We start from the raw sequence: 22,847 nt of genomic DNA, 5'->3' as shown, positions 1-22,847 counted from the left end.
ATAACACATCGTGTGTTGTCCGTGTGTTTGCATCTCTCTTTCCTTTATCTTTGCCTTATATTTACTGTTGTGGATGTGTTTATATTTGGCATAGATTGCTTTCTCAATTCCATTAAGCTTGTTATCATATTCCGCACATTAATTGTTTGATAGAAAGCTTGAATTGGTATTTTTGTTTCTGGGAGTCTAAACGTTCAAGGGTGTTTCATACCCATTTTGAACTTTCAATTGGTATCAGAGCGGGTACACTTGTTGTGGTGTTAAAACCTAAGTGTGTTCCTTGACCCCTTGTTGAGATGGATAGGTCTCAATCTCTCATTGTTCCACAATTTTTTGATGGTAATAATTATGCTTTTTGGAAAGTCCGAATGAGAGCATTTTTATGCTCTATAGAAGATACCGTTTGGGATGCGGTTGAGATAGGTTGGACTAAACCAGAGGCTCCTAAGGCCAATTGGGATAAGGCTGCTCTTGCAGCAGCCAATGCAAATAGTAAAGCTTTAAATGCTATCTTCTGTGCTATGTCTCCTGATGAATTCCACAGGATATCTCACATGACTGTGGCCAAGGAAGTTTGGGAAATTTTGGAGACAACTTATGAGGGGACTAAGAAGGTGAAGGACACAAAGCTTCAAATGCTTACCACCAAATTTGAAGAGCTCAAGATGGGTGAAGATGAATCGTTTGATTCATTCTATGGGAAGCTTAACGAAATTGTCATTGCTAAGCTCAATCTTGGTGAGAAGATTGAAGACACCAAGGTGGTGAGAAAAATCTTGAGGTCCTTGCCTGAATGTTTTAGAGCAAAAGTCACAGTCATAGAGGAGAGTAAAGACTTGGATGAGATCAAAATTCAAGAGCTGATTGGGTTTCTCCAAACATATGAACTGGGACTGCCTTCACACAAGACGAGTAAATCATTTGCTCTCAAAACCATCACCGAAAGAATGGATGATCCCTCCGAAGAAGATGAAGTGGAAAAGGAAGTGGCATATCTTGTAAAGAACTTTCGAAAATTTCTGAAGATGAAGGGTAGTGGGAAACCATTTAATAGAGGGAAATTCTCATCTTCAAGAGGTGATAAAAAGGAGTTTACGAGGAAAGAAGGGAAGGAGTCTCAATCTCCTTCGGACATTGTGTGCTTCGAGTGCAACGGACATGGACACTTCAAAAAGGAATGTCCAAATTATTTGAAGACAAAAGGAAAGGTTTATGCCACTACTTTGAGTGACTTAGACTCATCAAAATCTGACTCTGAAGAAAGCTGTGATGGAGAGGAAAATTACTCAGCATTTATGACCATTGCACATGTGGGATCTTCAGATGATTTGAGTACTCTTGTGAATGAGCTGGGTGAATGTTCTGATGAGGAGTCCATTGGGATTGTTGAAGAATCAGAAGGTGAAGGAGAAGAAGACGCATCCAGCCTTAAAAAGAATTACGCAATACTTCTTGAGAAATCAGGAGAGTATACAAAGGTGGCAAAGGCAGCCGTGAAGAAAATGAAGAGAGCTGAGGAAGATTTCAAAAGCCTGTTGGTTAGATATAAGAAGGCAAAGTGTGAGATTGAAGCACTTAATGGTGAGCTATCAGAAGCATACACGAAGGTGAGGTTTCTCGAGCAAGAGGTAGTGCAAGCTCATGCCAAGGTAGATAGAGTCTCCTCCATGAAGCTAGATGATGTTATTTCATCTCAAAGACATGTCTCAGACAAGTCCGGGTTGGGATATACCGGAGGAAAAAGCTCATCAGCCAAAGTTACAAAGGAAGTAAAGTTTGTGAAAAACAAAGAGACAGCTGTTGATAAGTCTACTCCAGAGAAAGTTGAGGCTGAAAAGAAAGTGAATGTGGATAATCAACGGATGTTTAACAAGTCCCGAAACTAATCTGAAGTCAGATTTGGAGCTAGAGGAAGATCTTTCCCAAGACAGCAGCAGGGTCCTAGAACAAACTATATTTGTCACTATTGCGGATTGCAAGGACACACTAGACCAAACTATCAAAAGCTAAGAGCAGACAACAGTGCGAGTGTACCTCGGTCCTGAGGAAGAAGAAATGACTTGAGGGTCTGGGGTGGTGAGCAATCAAGAAGTCAAAATCGGGATTCCGGAATGACGGACGTGATGAAAATGATTGGCGCCTTCACTACTTGCTTGGAGAGCTTCAACAGAAGGTTTGAAAGTCCTAACTCCAGCACCTGATCCATCAAGTATATCACCCCAAACGCACGTGACGTGTGGGTGACAAAGGGTACTCATGCATAAGCATTATAACATGTCCATGCATCAATTCTTCCTATGCTTTGTGGATATGATTGGTTATTTGCGTTGTGTTTTTGAGTATCTGTTTACTTTGTGTTTTGCTTGTGCTCTTTATACTTTCTCACTTTCTTGTTTATGATCATTCTTTTACTGCTTTCGTGTCAAAAATCCAAAAACACATAAAAAGTTGAAAATCCAAAAAGTTTGATCACTTTGTTGAGTTGTGTCTCAAAGCATGTTTTGCCCTGTACTTTTGTACCAATGGCTTTGTGCATTTAACGAGCTTAGCTTGTCTCTTTTGCACTCATATCATTGTGGAAGAAATTCTGAAATCTATGTGATTGTTGTAAATAGATCTTCAACCTTGTCATGAACGATTAGTGAATGGTTTTGTTCATGAACGATTAGTGAATGGTTTTGTTGATCTTGAGACATGCATAGGCTCATGCCTATATATCTTCCCACTTTTTATTTTTATGCTTTTAAAGAGCTCTCTAAATGTAAATCTCAAAATGAAAAGAGATATGGAGCTGCAAAAGCCTGTCGCACATACTAGTATTTGACTAGGAAAAAGGGAAAGCGACCATAATAAAATGTATGATGCCCAAAAGCCAAAGGCTATCTCATTAATTGAAATATCAAAAATTCCAGGCATCTATCTCTCAATGAGAGTTTCTTTGCTTAAAATTGGCAAATGATATGTGTATATGGAGCCAAATGAAAAGCTTCAAAGAGTTGTTATCAAGTCCTTGTGGGAGGTCATATATGCATGCTTCTATAATTGAGATAGGTCACATGATCTAGTGCTAGTTGTGTATGTCTTGATTGAATTAATCATTGAAGCTTCACATTGGACTAAGGACCATCTCATTTTTGATATCCACACACAACACACAAGTCTATGTTCAATGAATGCCATATTCATTTGTGTGATTGTACTTGATTAAATGTGTTTTCACATGCTCAATCTTTGTTGATCAAACACAAAAAGATTTTTGAGTGTTTTGCTTTGTTTTTGGAAAGTACTTTACTTTTACAAAATTGTGAAATTTTTTCAAAAAACAGTGTTGCCCTGTTTTTGGCGACTAAGTTGCGGGTCAGCTCAGTCGCAAGCCCCAGTCGCGAGCTCAATCAAAGATTTTCGCGACTTACTGGCGAGTCAGTACTCTAGTCACAAAAAAGACTTAGAAATTTTTTGAAAAATTTAAGTTTTTGCTCTATTCGCGGCTCATTTTGGCGGCTTGTTCGCGGGTGGAAGGTCCAATCGCGAGGGTTACTTAGAGATTTTCGCGGCTCAGCTCGCGACTCCTTCGCGACTAAACCTTCCGGTCGCGAAAAACACTTAGAAGATTCTTCTAGAATCTTACCTTCACAGTGTTTCGCGGCTTGAACTGGCGACTTACTGGCGACTTGGATAAGTCGCGAAAAACGCGTGTTTTGAGATTTTGAAGACAGTTTTTAAAATTGATTTTCAGTTTTCCCTCAATTTTCAGTGACTGTTCATTATCCTCTTCAATCTCTCTTTCAAACAGTTCGTTTCTAACTGAAAAATCTCTCATCTCTGCATCATTTCTGCATAAATCTCCAAGACTAAGGTATGGGTTTTCTTTTCCCTCATTTCATTCTTACTATGTTTTCCATTATCTTCTTGTGTTGAACCTTGCACATGTGCTATGCGATTTTTTATATATGGGTTTACATTAATTGGTGATTATGTCTGTTTGAGGTTATCTTCCTTTGTTGCTGAGTTTATTTTATAACTTGGTTGTACTTCAACATGTGTGTCTCTAGTCTGAGCATTGTTCATTTGATAGAGTTCCTCATTCTCTTTAAACATATGGGTTTGAGATCTATGTGGTACTCTCTGTATGTGGCCGTGAGTCATTTGTCTATGGTCTTGTGGTTTTCATAGTTCTTGTGCTTAAGTGTGGAGTGTGGTTCATTTTATCCATCTGGTATCTTGGTGTTGATTTGATTCTTGTGTTTGTGAGTAAAGTGAAATTTTTCTCACATTCTTAACTGAATCTAATCAAGCTATTTTTGATTCCCTGTGGTATTGCATTTGATACTTTTCTGTGTGTTTGCTATCTTACAGATGTCTCGACAATCCTCGAAAGGAAAAAAGGTGATGACAGAAGAAGAAACTGTGCCTGTTGCAAAAAGAACACGGTCCTCCGCACAGCCATCCACTGAACTCAATAATGAATTATTCAGGTCTCCTCAGCACCAAGATGCATACTTCAACATCTTTGACTGGGGAACTCCTATAGTGGAACGGGAGGTCAGATTTGACTCTTTGGACATAACCTTTGTCCCTCGGATCTTCGAGACCAAAGATTGGGCAGCTCTATTCAGAAATTTTGTTGATCCGATGATTGAACTTGTGAAGGAATGTCTCGCCAACACAGTTGATCTTGAGACTGAACTACACTGTCTGGTAAGAGGAACGGAGTTCATCATTAATCCAGACACTATAGCTGAACTTCTCAAAATCACACGTCCTGCGGATGCTGACCTTACGCCGTATGATGATCGTACTCCAGAGATTCAGGACATTCTTCAAATTCTTGGTCCTGACCATGACATTTCCAGCACAGGGACATTAATTACTACTTCCAAGTTTTCACCTGAGTTGACTACATTGAAGCTAATTATGTTTTCAAATCTCTATCCGTTGACTAATACGGTGTATATAAATCTTGGAAGGGCTCAATTTCTTTGTGATCTCATCACTGGCACCACCATTGACATCTGTGCCCATATTTATCACATCATAAGAAAGACAGCAACCAGAACAGTAGCACGAGGGTGCCTTTCATTCTGTAGTCTTATTATGAACTTCGTTTTACGTGAAGGTGTTACTCCTCCCTCGGTTGGGAATGTGATTGCTCGTCCTCGACCAATCTCTATGTTCACTCTACAGGCCAGCAAGAGCCATTCATCTAAAGCTCCAAAGAGTGCTCATCCATTTTCTACTACTTCCTCTACTTCTGAGCAACCGGGCACTACTCAACTACAATCTGCCCCTCAGCATGACAAGGTGCAAATGCTCTTTGATAATCTCCACAATCGTCTTACGGAAATGGAAAAGACCCTCAGAGATGGGCAGAAAGAGCAGTTGGAGAGATTGGTTGCCATGCAGGACCAGATTGATGTGGTAGCAGCTCAAGTTGATGGTATCTTCACAAAACTGAAACAATGATCCTTGGGCCATTTCGGTCAAAAAGGGGGAGATTGGTATAATCTTTGGGGGCTGCTCTTGAGGGGGAGATTTCTTCATCATTTTTTATGTTTTTTTTTGTATATAAAACCTTGATAACTTAAAATGCTGTGGTGGTAATTGTTTCCTTCAGCACTTATATAGTATGATGTTATTTAGCTTTAGCATTGTTTGTTTGTGATTTGTACCCTTTGATGCTTTTGTAAGCTTTGAGGGTTAATTACTTGTTCTTATGCACTGATTGTAGGTTTGTATGGTTTGTGCCATGTATTTGCAAAAACTTTGCATATGCAGCCTTTGTGCTTTGTGTTTTGGTACTTGTTAATGCTTTGCATTACCTTTAGTACAACACTCTTGTGCCCTTGTAGGATTGTTCCTAGATGCATATATGTTTGTATGCATTGGTTGAGTGTTGGACTTGCAAATGATACTCTTCAATTGAGTTTATCATTTTTGCATGTCCGAATGTTCATTCCTTGTGTGAATGAACATAGTAATCACTTTTGCTTAAGTGACTACTGGTATTGATCTTGCCATGAATTATTGCTTTTATGCCTATGTTCATTTTTGCTTGATCATGCTTTTGTTGCTCCATATGCATATTAAGTTTTCTGCATACAATGATATTGTTATGTTATTGTGTTTCAGGAGTTACTTATTCATATGTTCAAGAGCTTTACAGAATCTAGAGTTAGGTGTGAGTGAGTTTTCTAATTGTTCCCAACTCACGTTTAAGTCTAGAGTCTGTTGTAGGATTTTGTCACGGAATAGCCAAAGGGGGAGATTGTAAGGTTGAATTTTATCAACCATTTAATTGGCTTTATTCCGTGACCAATTTGCTTGTAATTTAGCACTTAGCAACCCTGTATTTAGGTGGGAAAATTGTAAGGGTAGTGTGTAAGAAGATGTGAAGAAAAGCTCAAGAGTGTGCAAGAAAAACAGAGTCTCGCGGCTAGGACTCGCGGGTGGGTCGCGACTGGTAAGCCGCGAAAGGCAGGCATGTGAGAGGCACACTGGGAAGCTGAAGGGTCGCACCAGCTGTCACGCTACAGGACAAAAGTTCCAATCTGGCCAGGCCGTTACGTCGCGACTTGATTTCGCGACTTGGCCAAGCCGCGAGGTCAAGTCGCCAACTTGCCCTGTTTGGCAAAAACTGACGTTTTGCATTCCTTTCTCACCCTACTATATATACACCCTTATACCCATCATATTGAGAGAGCTTCCAGAGAGAATTTTGTGAGAGAAAACCCTAGAGAAATACAAGATTGATCCATCCCCAATCTTCATCTAAAGAGACTCTACAAATTCCTCTACTCTCTTCCTCTCCATTGTCATACCCTTGAGAGGTCATTTACCAAACTCTTGTCTCACCACACCCACGTCTGTGAAAAGGTCCATTTGGTGCTTTAGGAAGCAGTTTGGAAAGGAACCAATATACATTGGTTGATGCTATGGTCAAGTAGCGGAATCCGGGAAGCTAAAGAAGAAATAGGTTCGGCGTAACCTTGTTGGAGTAAGAAGCTTGGAGGGCTTAGGTACTTGGGTAGATTAGGCTTGGAGGGTCTTCTGCTGTTCATGTATCCCAACTACATTCTTTAGTGGATTATTTGACCGCTTGGAGGGCGGCGGAGGGGTTTTACGCCGAGGACTTCGGTTTCCTCTTCGATAACACATCGTGTGTTGTCCGTGTGTTTGCATCTCTCTTTCCTTTATCTTTACCTTATATTTACTGTTATGGATGTGTTTATATTTGGCATAGATTGCTTTATCAATTCCATTAAGCTTGTTATCATATTCCGCATATTAATTGTTTGATAGAAAGCTTGAATTGGTATTTTTTTTTCTGGGGGTCTAAACGTTCAAGGGTGTTTCATACCCATTTTGAACTTTCAGAGGTGAAGAACAATTCAACACCTCTATTAAATTGCATGCAAATAAGTCATGATAGGCATGCAAAAAATCAAACAACCAAAGTCATGCTTGCAAAAAATAAAGACATACATTTAATGTTATCTTGTATGTGGTCACAAAGTTAGTCATCAGCCAAATACCCACGAAAAAAGTCTAGGTCTTTGTCTCTTCGGGGGGAAAAATGACAAAAAATCAAGACATACATTTAATGTAATCTTGTATGTGGTCACAAAGTTAGTCATCAGCCAAATACCCATGAAAAAAGTCTAGGTCTTTGTCTCTTCAGGGGAAAAAAATGACAAAAAATCAAGACATACATTTAATGTTATCTTGTATGTGGTCACAAAGTTATGCTATGTTTGGATGTTGGAGGAAGGAGGGGGAGTAGAATAGAGGGAGGGAGAGTAATTTAAATACCTTGTTTGGATGTTTTTTAAGGAAGGAGAGAGAGGGATTTGGAGGGATTTGAACTACTTTCAACCCCTCATTTTTAATTACCCCAAATTGGAGAGATTTGGAAGGAGAGTGAAGAATAAAAATGTTTGACCAAATGAATTATCAAATTTACCCTTACCATATTAACAAAATTACAAATGAAAAGACTAATTATTCCCCTCCCCCTTAATTTTAAAAACATTCAAATAAGGTGGATAATAACCATTCCCCTCTACTCTTCTCTCCACTACTCTCCTTCCCTCTATTCTCATCTCTCTCAAAACTTCCAAACATAGCATTAGTCATCAGCCAAATACCCATGAAAAAAGTCTAGGTCTTTGTCTCTTCAGGGGGAAAAAAATGAATAATTGGTTATCTACGAAGAATAATTGCAATTTAGCCTCAAAAGTTAACTTCACAATCAATATCAATGGCACAAGAACAAGACTAGCTATTGAAAGCTCAAATAGTGTAAAATACTATAGCTTATTTAGACCTTCAATTTTAAAAACATGGCTTAATTGTTTTTGCTCTAACTTATTTAAGTGCAGAACAAAAATAAAAGATGCTACGAGAAAGTTGTCCTATTCATTATTTATATTAGTTCGTGGCACTATCATGTACATCACGTTAAACTAGACGTTATAAGAGCATTCCCATTAATCATGCTATATGCTAAAAGATGCTATTTTTTAGCATTTCTGACCCAAAAACATGCTTCATCAAAGATTGTATATGCCAAAAGTTTTGCAATACTGCTATAGTGCGGTCTCAAAAATAAGACCACACTGTAGCACTATGTTATAATTTTTTTATTAATTTCTTTCTCTCTCTCTTCCGTGTTGTCTCAAGTCTCTTCTCTCTCCTCTCTCACTTCTCCTTTGTCACTCTCTCTCGTGCTCTCCGTCCCTCTCTCCTTCTGGTGTCTCTCTCTCAAGCAAGCCCTCCATAGCTCGCCAAACCGCCGTTATTCTCCAAACCCACATGCTTTCTCCTCATCATCATCATCGCCGTTATCTCCATCCCCACTGTCCGATCCGATTACCCTCTGATCTCTACGCTATCTCCGTACCCACATGCTGCCGCCGGTCTCGTGCTCTCCGTCCACTCCTTTCCTTTTCACTGTCTCTCTCGTGCTCTCCGTCCACTCCTTCTTAATCTTTCTTTCATTTTCACTCTGCCTCTCTGTTTCCCTTTCTCTCTGCATCTCGAGTTCGTGGGTCTTGGGTGTGGCTGGGTGTGGTTGGGCTGCGGTGGTTTTTCGTGGATCGTGGGTCTCTACGGTGATTCGTGGTGGGTCTCTGCGGTGGTTCGATGAGTAGATTTTGCAATTTGATATTGGTGAGTTTTAATTTCAGTAGTTTTGATTGATTTTGGTGGGTTCTTGATTTCGGTGACTGGGTTTGTGAGTTGATCGGTGTGGTTTTGGGTCTTTGTTGTGATGTTGTGATTCTTTGATTTGGATGATTTTTTGATTTTGTGGCTTTGGATGCGGAGTTTTTTTTTTTTTTTTTTTTTTTTGGCTGTTGTTTGTGGTTGTGGCGATGGTGGGTAGATATGGTGGTTGTGAAATGGGTGGTTGGATATGGTGGCCGGCGGCGTTGGGTGTGAAAGAGAGACAGAGGAGAGAGTCTCAGAGAAAGAGATTGGAAAAATAAAAAGAATAAAAAATTGATAAATAAAGAATATTTAAATGAAATGCTAAAAAAATAAAAGTTTTGATGGAAGGGATGTTGTAAAGTGGAGTGTTATATGTTATAAAATTGAGATTTGAGAGGGTAAATGCTAAATTTTTTACAATCCTTGATGAGGATGCTCTAAGCAAGTTATTGTAGTTTATTGCATGAAATCATTGTTTATACTTTAAAGCAGTACAGCACTTCCAGCGCATTGTAATAATTTATTGCATAAAAAAAAAAAAAATTTGTTTATACCAACACTTTAAGCTAGACTTTGAGAAACTCTCACAATCTATTCTCTTCGGAGAATAGAGTAAAAACATAATATTAATTATACTTGTGAAATTATGCTCTAAAAACACAATTTCAATACATGTGACTGGGTGTGTACAGTGAATATATAATGAGTGTGTGATAATTATTACTTAAGATACAAATATTGTCTAGATATTTACATGAATTTAGTTTATTCTTTTTCAACTCTTTTCTCTTTATAGAAAATTCGATATAAATTCCCGAGTACCAAACATTCCTAGGCAAATGCCCCACATGCAAGATGTATGAAAGAAGTTAAAGCAATCAGTATTAATTCTAGCATTAATTTGACTGCATGGTAAAATTAGAGCTGTATTAAACTAATTTAGCTTCAGCAATATAGAAAAATGTAGTTCCATTAATACTATTGAGATACCTTTTTCACCCTCACAATCTGACCTTTCTTCACTACCCGATATTATTTTATTTTATTTTTTTAAATAAAAGCAATGAATAAGAATAAAAACCATCTCCTTTAAATTTCTTGAAGATTGGGGACTCAAACAACATTTTCGCAGTGCCATATTTCAATTGAAATATAGTCATGTTAATTTTTTTTATTTTTTATTTTTTTTATTGAGAGTTCTAGTCATTCGCTAGTTTGGAGTGAAATTTGTTCTAATACTATTGAGACACTTTTTTCCTTTTAACCCTCACAATTTGGCTTTTCTTCACTGCCCAAATTTTTTATAAATTTTTTTATTAAAAAAAAGCAATGAATAAGAATAACAACCATCTCCTATATAATTTTCTGAAATAAATAAATTTCTTGAAAATTAAAAACTCGCTCGAAATTTTTTTTTTCTTAATAAGGATTGTTGAAGAAAATTCCAGGAACCAAACTCCTGTTTCAACCCACACAAATTAAAATTTTCCATATTATTAAATTTATTTAAAAAGAAAAAAAATTATCTTAACTTCTTGCTAATAAATTGTTTCATCTTGTTTTTAGGCTTTCTGTGAATAACTTCCTCCATTCGTATGTTTAGGGTGGAAAGTTACCATTAATCTTTAGCTATTTTTAATTATCTCTTTCCGTATAAACATAGGGTAAAAATTAAAGAAAACATGAAGCTCTATTAGTTTCAAACCTGAATAGAAAAACAAAATCACATATAATTACTTCTTTATTCTTAGTGGAATCCGAATCAAATAGTAGATAGTCACTACAAAAAAATAGGCCTATGGCCGCGGTTTCAAAACGCGGCTACAGGTCACAAAAACGCGGCCATAGCCCTATCTGTCCTATAGCCGCGTTTCTTTAAGCCGCGTTTTTTAAAGCAGCCTAAAACGCGTGACTATAGCCCTCAGAGGGTGTATGGCCACGTTTTATGACCGCGGCCTAAGCATTGGTGCTATGGTCGCGTTTTAAGTGCGGCTTAAGCGCTAGCCCTATGGCCGCGTTTTAAACGCGGCTGTAAGGAGACCCATACGGCCGCGATTTAATCGCGGCCTCAGGATTAGGCCTATGGCCGCGATTTAATCGCGGCCTCAGGATTAGGCCTATGGCCGCGTTTTAAGCGCGGCCTCAGGACCAAGCCTGCGGCAGCGTTTTAAACGCGGCCTAAGAGTTATCCTTAGGCCGCGTTTAAAACGCGGCCGTAGGTCAAATGTACGGCCGCGTTTAATTCGCGGCCAAATGTCCACCCTTTAGGCCGCGCTTTGAACGCGGCCTAAGCCCCAGCCCGAAGTAGGCAATACAATTCTATAGCCGCGTTTTTAAATGTGGCTATAGGATTTTATTTTTTATTTTTTTTTATTTTCATTTTTTAGGCCAGCTGACGCATGCAAATACAAAACGCAGCTATAAATTTGTCAAACGCTACCAAAAGAACCTGTCACACACAGAATTTACAAATTTACTCCTGTCACACACACAATTCACAAATTTCTCAAACCTGTCACAATTGTAATTATCAATCTAGCCACACAATTCATAAATTTTCTCAAACCTGTCACAATTGTAATTATCAATCTCATAGGCATGATTTTAAATACAACAACAACAAAATAGGCATACATGACTATCATCATCAAGTTCAATACAACACCAACAAAATAGGCATACATGACTATCATCATCATCAAGTTCAATACAACACCAACATTGACTATCATCATCAAGTTCAATACAACACATGACTGTTTCTAACTTCCTATAGCTATCTCGGATGCTTCTAGGGTGCCTTGTCTACATGTGGGGCACTGCAAAAATGTAAAACATAATAGTCAATTACAAAAAAGCTAGTAGCATGCACAGTAGCATGACTTCTTTTGCAGTACTATAAAAAGCACTCTAACAATGGATAAACTTTGGTTCAGAATGATGATATTCTCACCCTTGGCAATTACCACTGTGAACTCAACAAAAGCAATACGAGTTGAATGATGATAGTGTCCCGGGAGCCTTGGCGTTGAACCTATGCAAGGAAATAATGTCCAAAAGACATAAATAGTTCTTGAGCACATCTCCCATTCATCCTCAGACTACCATGCATAAAATATATAATTAGAAATATAAAATTAGAACTAGCAATTGTCAATTTCTAAAACTAGAAATGGTCAGTTTCTCACCCATCATTATATAATCAAAAAATGAGAAATGTGATCAAAATGAAACACTTACTACGTAGCCGCAACCAAGAAAGCGAGCAAACTTGTTTCCTATGTAACACACTGCAAACAAAAACGTGTATGGAACTTGGTTCTTGAGAAAATGTCTACAAGAAAAAAATATTAAATTTGTTACAGCTCTATGTGTTACACTAACACAGCACAACACCCTCAAAATTCCACTACCAAATAATTTTTTCCACATTTCAGAAACCAAAACGTATGAAAATAAAAGACACATACTTTTGGTACAACAATAGTCAAAACGTTATTATCACTAGTTATAATCCATTTTCTGAGCATCCACACAGCCTCTAAAAAGACAATAAAAACAANAAAAAAAAAAAAAAAAAAAAAAAAAAAACATCAAAGATACAATTTTTTTTATTAAAAACCATCCAAATATATAGCTCATGAAATAAGACCATACCTGGGTTATCTACATTTCCATTGAAATAAGCCCAAACCCACACCTCAGGATCGTTTACCTCAACTTTTCTCCTTTAATATCTTCTCCATATATATTATATATACATATAAATCTACAGAGAGAGATGAAATGAGTTTAGTTAACATGATTGCCATACAACTACCTCAACAATGTTAACATCATAAAATATTTGAGAATTGAGTAAGTGAGCTTTGTAGAGCCAGTTTAGCAATTGGGTACCAACAAATACACTATAAGCTCATGGGAATTGATTTTGTCACATTTAATTAGTTGGTACATAGGGAGGCAAAACATTTCCTCGTAGACATACCTGTCAATACATAGGTGGAAGAGTCATCTAACGAAGACATTGTGATGGATTGCTTCCCTAAATATATTAAACACGTTGTATTAGTAGTACATAATAATGAGGAGCAATTAACACGCAATTTTCAGTAAATCAATTGCAACATTGAAAGTACCTGAGATACTGAAAGAGTATTTAGAAATGGCTGCAATTGGGCTAAGATGTTTCTTTGAGCGGCAGCTATTGCTTCAGTGACTTCCTCCTTATGCCGCGCATGTAATTCGGCGATTTCCTCCTTATGCTTTGCATGCATGTCGGCTATTTGCTCCTGATGCCTCTGCTCTGCCTGGGCAAGTTGGTCCCTCAACGAATTTTCCAAGTCAGTCATCTGCTGGGCCGTTGCACTGGACGATGGTGGAGTCGATGTATAACATGGTAGGTTGGACCCACTTCTTCCTGATGGGGTTGGTCCAAAACCGACCCCTCGTACACGTGCACAACGTTCTTTCCCCATCACTTGTGCAAACGCATCAGTTTTTGACCATAAAATTCCTTGGTGACGCTCTCCTTGTAGTGAGCCCCCATTGTTTAAAATCTCCTTCATTTTGCTCTGTTTTCATACAAGAACCAAAATAACATATTACTCGCTACAAAAAATTCATGCCCAAAATACGAAAGAAATAAGGTACGATAAGGCTTACAATCTTATTTCCCACGTCAGTACTGACAGGAGTCCCATCTTTCTTGGAGTATACTTTCTGGAAAAGAACTGCACGCTCCACTGCTTGTCCACTTTCTTTTGCCTACATCATACTCAACAGTGTCATTATAATAATGAAAATTTATGTTCGTGATATGAAGCGGCATGCAATATAATGTATAACCAATTTAAAGCCGTATATGATTACATTCAAAAAGACACGTGAGTTGTTTTCTTTATGTGAATGCTTAGTCTGAACCGGTTTTCGGTCCCAAAGTTCTATATATTGGCTAGCTACCTACAAACATTTCCTTCACACAACTTACAAACATTTCCTCTCTCTCACTTGTCTTTGCTGTCACAACGTCAAAACTACGAATAAAACTAAAAATTAAATACTTCAACACTAAAGTCATGACGAAATGATTTATATATTCCACTTAAATGAGTCGCTTGGGTAGAATTTATACTAATGACGCAAGCAATAGTAAACATTACCTACTAACTTTGTACAGTATCCTTAGATTCATCAGTAAATTAATTTTATAAAACTATTTACATTTATTACATTTGAATCTAAAATAGTAGAATATTAAAACCCTGGCTACTTGTTGTATAATGCATTTCTTACCATATTGTCTGCAATTTGGGCAAAACTTATAGGCCCTGACCTCGCTATGTCTTTTTGAAACGAACGACTTCTCTTGTTCTTATTAACTAATGTCTACAAACACATTCCCACCAACAAATTAAAACGAAACAATTAGTTACATAAACTGTACTCAGTAAATTCAAATACCCCATGATATGAATATTTTAAATAAAAGATAATAGAGCAAGAAAATTGTTGAACCTCCGTCTTTGGATCAAACCAATAGTCAACTAGATCCGCATATTGCTGCGGCTCAGCCCATGCTGGTATTTTTGCAAGTACTTTTGCTTTGGTTGCACCTTCTGGGTACAATTTCTGTTTCAACTTGGTCTGTCGGTTCCTCCTCAGTTCCCCTAGTAGGTGCATTGCCCACGACATTTGATTAGCTGGGTGGAGAACTTCTGGGTTAATGTCCCACTTTTTCTGAAATGCAAAAACTGAGTTAGCATAGTGCAATAGTTCACCCTACTGAACATGTCATTTAGCAGACATTCAGTTGTACATAACAATTAAAAGTAGCGTAATATAGCTATAGATTGAACAAGTCTAAATTTCTAAGAAAAATGAAATAGATGGTTAACTCTCATTTAATTAAACAAAAACCTAAAGACTTGTCCTACTTCCTATTTCCTAATGATATCCACTAGAAGGTGCTCTGTGACATAAATCTCATTGCTATGACCACGGCGTTTTGTAGTGATGTGACCACCACACATCCATCGGGTTGAAACAATATATTTTGTGTACTTATTTTAAGGAGTGTGCCTCTAATAAGCATGTGATTTATTTGTTTGTGAGAGCCAATCTCCATAAGTTGAGTACATAAAATTGTGACTGACAATATTGCTATTGTTGCTACCATTTTTTCAATTTTTTTTTATAAGTACCATTTTCTCAATTGGGTCATGCATTGCAGGGTTTACAAATTACAACAACATGAATCAGTTCTATCAAATTTAGAAGTTTATACATCAAGGGGCCAATTTTAGTAACTCATAACCAAGTTGTGTATGGTAGACATTGCTGTAACCACCAAATTGTTTAAACAATGATGTCAGACATTGTTTCTTATAAATGATACCAACACAATAGATTATACACAACAATAATGAATTCTACTAATAGACTTGAAAACAGTCTTAGGTTATCCGTTTGGGGACTAATTTAGCCACCTTGGGCAAATTAAAAAAAAATAAAAAATAAAATAAAAACAACTAGATAGCTTGATAGACACATACAACTTAGGTTATGAAAAAAACAACTTGTCTTGAACATATCTTGAATCTAAATATTGTTTATGGTTAAGACCATTTTGTATCTACTTGGACTTCTCCAAGGGACAAATTCCTCTAGAATTCTGGGATTTGTTTATCTAAGGTTCTTTGTTAAAATAAGCACATGATGTAGATTAAGGAAATGCCTAACTCTCTTCCTTATAAGACCAAGTCCCACATGCATATAAATACTGTTTCTTTTATTTATATTGCGTTTAAGTTAGATTCCTTGGTTCACTTTCAATGGCTTTATGTCTACCATGCCACTGTTTCTACATGTGGAAGCTGACTTTGCAGACAGCCCCGTCCCAAGTGGTAGGTTTATTGCCTCGAAATGTAGCAAAAGTGAAGCCCCTTCCGTTTTTGTTTTTTAGTTATTTTTCTTGGAAGTAACAAGGACATAATGTCCTTGCATCCTTCATGTGAGGCATATTATTAGGAGAAATAAAATCTAGAGTAACAGACATCCACGAAAAAGATCAAAAAGTTTATGGAAATTCCACTTAGAGCTTAAAAATATAAAGGCCGACTTAATTGATTATGTTCCTCTAAATCCAATACCTTTTATTTATTTATTTATTTATTTTTATTTTATAAAAATCTAAATTGAATATTTCTTAATCTTATCCCACTTATTGTAAGAAAGAAATTTTTTTTTTTTAGTATTTATTTTTGGAGTTGCAAGTGAACAATTCAAACATCACTTCTCAAGTTAAGTGGCAAAGATTAGAAAGAGGAATATATTTGGTTGATATGGAGAGATTAATTGGCTATAACCCATGTGGCATGAGAAGTTGTGCAACTACAGCTTAGAGAGGGCTGATAGTGTAGTAAGCAAAATAAAAATTTAATGTTTTTGTCATATCATGTGCAGGTGTTCCCCAACTATGTGTGGCTTTGGGTTAGATGTAATGTGGGTGTTTATGTAGCCGTCCGAGTGTCTCACTTTATTAGCAAAGCCAAAGCACATTTAGTTTGTCTTATTGATTGACCAAGACCACCTCTCTCCAGACTCATTTCACGGGTACTTCTATTTGTGTATTTTAAAATTGGATGGAATTCATAGCTATATATGCCTTAGTTTAATGTAAACATTCTAGATGTAATCTACGCTTAGCTCTCTCTCTATCTCTATGTTAGAATATTGTTTGATGCTATATAATTAAATTTACTTGCAAGGGTGAGAGATAGAGAGAGAGAATCACTTCACAATTCACATGACTTAAATCTAACTCCACCCAACCTCCACCTTTTTATTTAAAAAGAAGTAGGTAGTGTCACTTGGAATACATGGAGGGGCTAATTGAGTTAGACCCACATTTCTTGGGATCGTTTATAAAGGCTTTGAACATATCTATAAAAGGGATTTCAACTTGAAAATAAAGTCACATTGAGGGTTATCTTTTTATCCTTTTTGGATCCTTCCAAAGTAATGGTTGCAAAAAGAAACAAAGATGATTAGAAAGTTAATGGAGTTCTAATATGATAGGATCATGTCTCAAATAATCTATACTTAAAATATTAATAACTTTTTTGTATCATTCGCTAAATTTCCTTGATAAGCACAACTTAGTGGGCCATCCTCACGATTTGGGCGATCTTAAAATGATAATATCGGCATCACTTCCATCAACAACAAAAGAAAGAAACGCATGATTAAGGCTCCTAGAAGTGTATTATATTAGATGGTGGAAAACATTACAAAGTGTGCAAAGAAGCTAAAAATATATATATATATATATATCCATTCTTAATAAGAAGACAGTTGGTTTTTATTAATCAACAAGATTGGGCAAGTGTGATTGGACAATTCCCTCACCACCCTATACTACAAACTTCAATTCAATTCTTTCATTTCTTTTTTGTAAGTGTGAGAAAGAGAGAGATAGGTTTTCAATGTAGGGTCCAATTTGCCTCAAAACTGGCACCTGTGGTCCCAATGTGCCTCAAATGTGCGCGGGACCTACATGAGTTTTGTTCAAACAGTGACGGACCAATTAGATGAACCCTCCTCACATGTGTTTCGAGAGAAAACCTTGACCCCTATCTATCATCTATCATCTATCAGCTATATGTTCATCCACTCCCACACAAATTGATAACACGCTGCTCCCACTCTATTCTTCTTCTACCTAGCGTGTTTGAACTTCTAACTTACTCAGCTGTACTGCTTTAAAACCTAAGGACTTTTCAAACTAAAAAAAAAAAAAAAAACTTTTTACGTTTAAACTCTAATTTGAGTTTGACCCCTCACTTTTTCTGATCCCTTTGAATCAAAGAAAATTCACATTTAAGGTATAATTAATTAGATAAAAAGTAATGAGATTTATATATAGTGAAGAATTTCTTGAGATTAGCCTTTTATTTTTATTTTTTACATTAAAAGCCTTGGATGAAAGACAATTCATATATATATATATATATATAATGAAGCCAAAAATTAGTTAAGTAGACTTATTTGGCCACCTCTGTTCCCAACAACCCCTATAGCAACTTTTTAACCTTTACGAGTATGACACTATGAATACACACATTAATTTTGAGAAGGTCACTTCAATGCTTGAAAAAACCTTGTGTTTTTGTCACCATCTTTTAACCACAAAATCCTGGATCGTTGCTGCCACATAGTGGCTTCTTTATCAATCAGCAAGTTTATTTCCTCTTGCAAAGTTATCATATGTCTTGGGTTCCCTCCACGGATTGCTCTTTTTTCACCCTGAGATAATTCTTTCCTTTTCCTCTCAATCTCACGTTTCACATTCCCAAAGGCTTGTCTACTCCAACGTGTAAGTGCCTGACCACATTGGTCAATCTTTGTGACAATTTTTGTATCCCACGGCTCATTCAAATTTTTTCTCCAAATTGTTTCTATAGTATCTGTGCACCCTTTATCCATCATCCACATTTGTTCAAACCAAAAGGGCTTCTGAAACCCACACTTCAACTTCTCAGGTACAATCTACAAAGCCTTATGGTCCAAAGTAGAGACATCCAAGTGGTGAATTTTAGTCCCCGGGAACATTGAAAACCAGTCATTGATCGCTATCGCTCGATCTAGTCTCTCCCAAACTGTATAGTATGCAAAGTGCTTGTGCCATGTAAAAGGTGCACCTACAAAACCCATATCCATGAACCCACATTCATCAAGTACATCTCGAAAGAGTTGCATCTGATTATGTGGTCTGCTCCTTCCTCCTAGCTTCTCAGATTCTCTTGTAATTTCATTAAAATCACCTGCACAAATCCACGGAGAACTGCTACGAGATTTTAAAGTATGAAGTTTTGCCCATGATTCATACCTTAACCGCATATCTGGTTCCCCATAGAAAGCAGTAAATCTCCACTCATTGTCTTTACACTTATTAATCATGCAGTCAATATGGTTTGGAGAGAGTCTCTATTGATAAGTCAAAATCTTCCTTCCAAAAAATCACCAATCCTCCCGCCTTATTTCTTCGTGGAACTTCAAGCATATTCTTGAACTCTATCCGTCTTTGAACTTGAACTAGCCTATTTTTATCTGTTCACGTTTCGACTAAAAACACAACAAAGGGATCTTTTGCCCACACTAATTCTGCAAGTTGATCTTCTGTACATAAGTTTCTAAACCCACGACAGTTCCAAACTAGTAGACTCATTGCTCCTGGCAGGGCTGGGAACCAACCTCCGCCAATATCAAGAAGTTTTCATTATTAATTTAAGAAACCATATATTTCTTACTTGGTAACTTAGACTGATCTGCATGATGAGGTGCTGCTCGTTTCTGCCCCAGTGGTTTAGTATTAATCAGAGCCTCTTGTGTCACAGTTCTTGGGATGCGTTTCCATGTGGCCAAGGAAGGTGTGTTGCTAGGTGCTCTGTTTACCGAGGGAGAAACAGAGGTATTGTTGGAAGTTTTGTGGAATGGTGAAGTTGGTTTTTGGAGTTGTTGAGGTGTAGTAGTTTGGTTAGAAGTTTGGGAAAGAGAAGGGGTACGTGTGATTATGGGATGGTTGTTTGCATGGGTTTCATCGGGTATGGGAAAAGCAGGGTTATTATTGGAAGGTCTGGGATGGTTTTTTGCATGGGTTTCATCAGGTATGGGAAAAGCAGGGTTATATTTGGAATAGGGGTGTGCAAAAAACTGAAGAACCGAGAAAATCGATTCAAACCGACCAAACCGATGCAAAAATTTCGGTTCGGTTTCGGTTCGGTTTGGTTTCGGTTTTATTAGATAAAAAACCGAAAAGTTCGGTTCGGTTTTCGGTTGCAAATTTTAATAAACCGAACTGACCGAACCGAACCGAAATATATTATTATATTATAATTTATATTAAATATAATTTATGTTAAATATAATAATATATAATATTTTATAAATATTATCCTACCGTTCAACCAAACTATATATATATATATATATATTATATATATTTGACTGATGTGATTGACCCACCCTGGCAGTGGCTGGCACCCTCTGAGATTCACTTTGGATTCTCAAAAAAATAGAGATACACACACTTAGGGGCATTGGGCGGCATGGGCCTTTCACCTTTGGCAGCTTTGCGTGTGGCAGTGGCTTCCATCAGTTCATATTAAAAAATTCAGAGTCTCAGAATATTCAGTGATTCATGTTCACCGTTCAATTTTCAATGTTTCAAAATTTTCAAAATTTAAACAAATGATCCGGCCAATCTCAGTAATTTATCTTTTTAATCATAATATTTTAAAACTCATTAGATTAATCATCTATAATTAAAATAAGTAAATGTTTAATTAAGCTAATTAAACTAAAACTAATTAAAGTATAAAATCAAAAGTTGGAAACCCTACTTGCATACCCCACATTTTTCAGTTTTTACTCTCACACTTTTCACTCTCTCTCTCTCGTTCACACTTCAGTTCAGACAGCCTCCATAGTCCACTCCACAGTCCTTACCTCTCACGCCAAATCACCCACTGCCGCCGCCTCCACACGCCACGCTCCTCACACCGTCTTGATCATCGGCTTCTCATTTAACAGTGAGTCTCTGTTTTGAAAATCTTGATACCCTCTGACCCTCTCTCTGTTTTGTGTTTAAGTTTTGAAAATAGTGAATCTCTGTTTTGTAGAAATAAAATAACATAAGATCAAGATGTTTATTTTTTTCAAGTTTTAATGTTTTATAGAATCTCTAACCCTCTCTCTGTTTTGTAGAATCTCTGTTTTGGGAATATTAACTCACTGCGGCTCGTCTCCAAACTCGCAGAAGCTGAGGTATCAGAAACCTGTTTCCTTTTCCTTGTGTTTAACTGGCTAGATGATTTAGTGGGTTTTGCTCTGTTCTGGGTTTTGCTTTGTTTCCTTCATCTCTGTTCTGGGTTTTGCTTTGTTTCTCCTTTGCTAGTCTCTGTGTAAGCCATAACATATTAAAAAAAAAAAAAATGAAACGTTTTTTCTTCAACAAAGCCAATAATTTACTTCATGATTGTGGTATTAAATGAAAAGCTACTTTTTCTCAGCAAAGACAAAAGAGATAACGTTGAAATTAATTCAAATAAAAGCCAAACTTACCTTCTTCAATAGACGTGGTTTAAGTTTTTTTATTTTATTTTTTTTTTTTTATTATTATTATTATTATTTTGCTTTTGTTCCTTCATTAACAACAGAAGGGTATATCTTAGGGAAGTGGTTATTCTTTCAAGGTTCAGAGACTTGAAAAGCAAGGGAAAACCCATAATAGGAGAGTGAAAAATATAACTTAAGATTCACTTCTTTTTTTCAATAATTATAACTTAAGATTAACGTCAGTGACTATGCAATGATTATTCCAATAAAAATACAGATTAGCTGATTGCCTATAAAGTTAGCTGTTTTTTTTTAATTTATTTATTGATGATATATTTTTGTTTATTGTTGTTGACATGCTGTGAATCTGTGACTGTGATGTTGAGTTGTTATTTTCTTATTGATGTTACAGATTTGAAAATCAATAACCCCATGTGCCATAGATGATGTTGAGGAGTTTGAAGAGCTTGATGGAGGTATAACTATTATTTTTTATATTAAAAAAATGACTTTCTATTTCTTTATTTATTAAAAAAAAAAAAAACTGCATGTCTATTATTATTAAAAAAAAAAACTGAATGTCTTGGATTCTTGGCATATTTATTGTTTTATTGTACAAGTGACTTTTATGTTTTTTTTCATTTTTTTGTTTTTAGAACTCGTGAGTGATGCTGCATTAACATCGGAATTAGGCATGTCCACACCAACACCTATTGATGTTGATGGTTGAAGATTGCTTTGTGCTCTTTGGATGGGTGGTATATTGGTATTGATGATGTACACTTTTTGATATGTATAGTTGTACACCTTTTGTTATTAAACACTAGTAGACAGTGGTCTGCATATAGATATGGGCTTTTATTTTGAGCTTTGACAATGGCCTATACATAATACATAGATAATATATGATATTAGACAATAGGCAATGACATATGGCCAATTTATTTTGAATCTTTGGCCAAATATTAAATATGGAAAGTGTATATGTTGACATTGACATATAGCCAATTTATTTTGAGTCTTTGGCTATAATGTTATTATGTAAGTATTGACATATGAACAATATGTGGACTTTGGCATATTACTAATGAAGTAATGAAATATGCACTAGTTATTTTATTTTGACTTGTACAATTTATTTTTAATCTTGTTTGTATTTGATGGGTGCTTGTAACAAGTTATAGCTTAGTTTGAGGCTTTAAGCACTAGAGCAATTTTTGGCTCTAGATTATTTCTGGATTTATGAATCTGTGTTGACAGGTTGTACTTGTGAAAATGTGTTGTGGACAAGTTATATCATGTTAAGAGATTATTTTTGGATTTATGAATATGTGATGTGTATTTTAATGAGCATAATAGAAGCTCTAAAGCAGGTTATGAATTTATGATAGGTTGTGATATATGAATCTGCTGTGTGTGTTGTATTTTTGGATTTATGAATCTGTAACAGGTTGTGATTATTGTTGAAGAATCTGCTATAATGTGTATTTCTAGATTTATGTTGAGAAAAGCAAGTTATGAAA

The 22,847-nt window shown here is 36.5% G+C and overlaps 1 long non-coding RNA gene across 1 annotated transcript; it reads left to right on the top strand.

Moving 5' to 3' along the window:
- Window positions 1-20,459: 20,459 nt before the first annotated feature.
- On the top strand, window positions 20,460-22,443 carry LOC136063536 (uncharacterized). Its single transcript, XR_010625156.1, has 4 exons — window positions 20,460-20,798; window positions 20,974-21,033; window positions 21,737-21,800; window positions 21,981-22,443. It is a non-coding gene; the product is annotated as an uncharacterized LOC136063536 (long non-coding RNA).
- Window positions 22,444-22,847: the final 404 nt, after the last annotated feature.

Source organism: Quercus suber, unplaced genomic scaffold (genome assembly GCF_002906115.3).
Source record: "Quercus suber isolate HL8 unplaced genomic scaffold, Cork oak 2.0 scaffold_539, whole genome shotgun sequence".
NCBI lineage: Eukaryota > Viridiplantae > Streptophyta > Magnoliopsida > Fagales > Fagaceae > Quercus > Quercus suber.
Note: the sequence above shows the minus strand (reverse complement) of the source record. Positions and strands in the feature narration are given on the sequence as shown.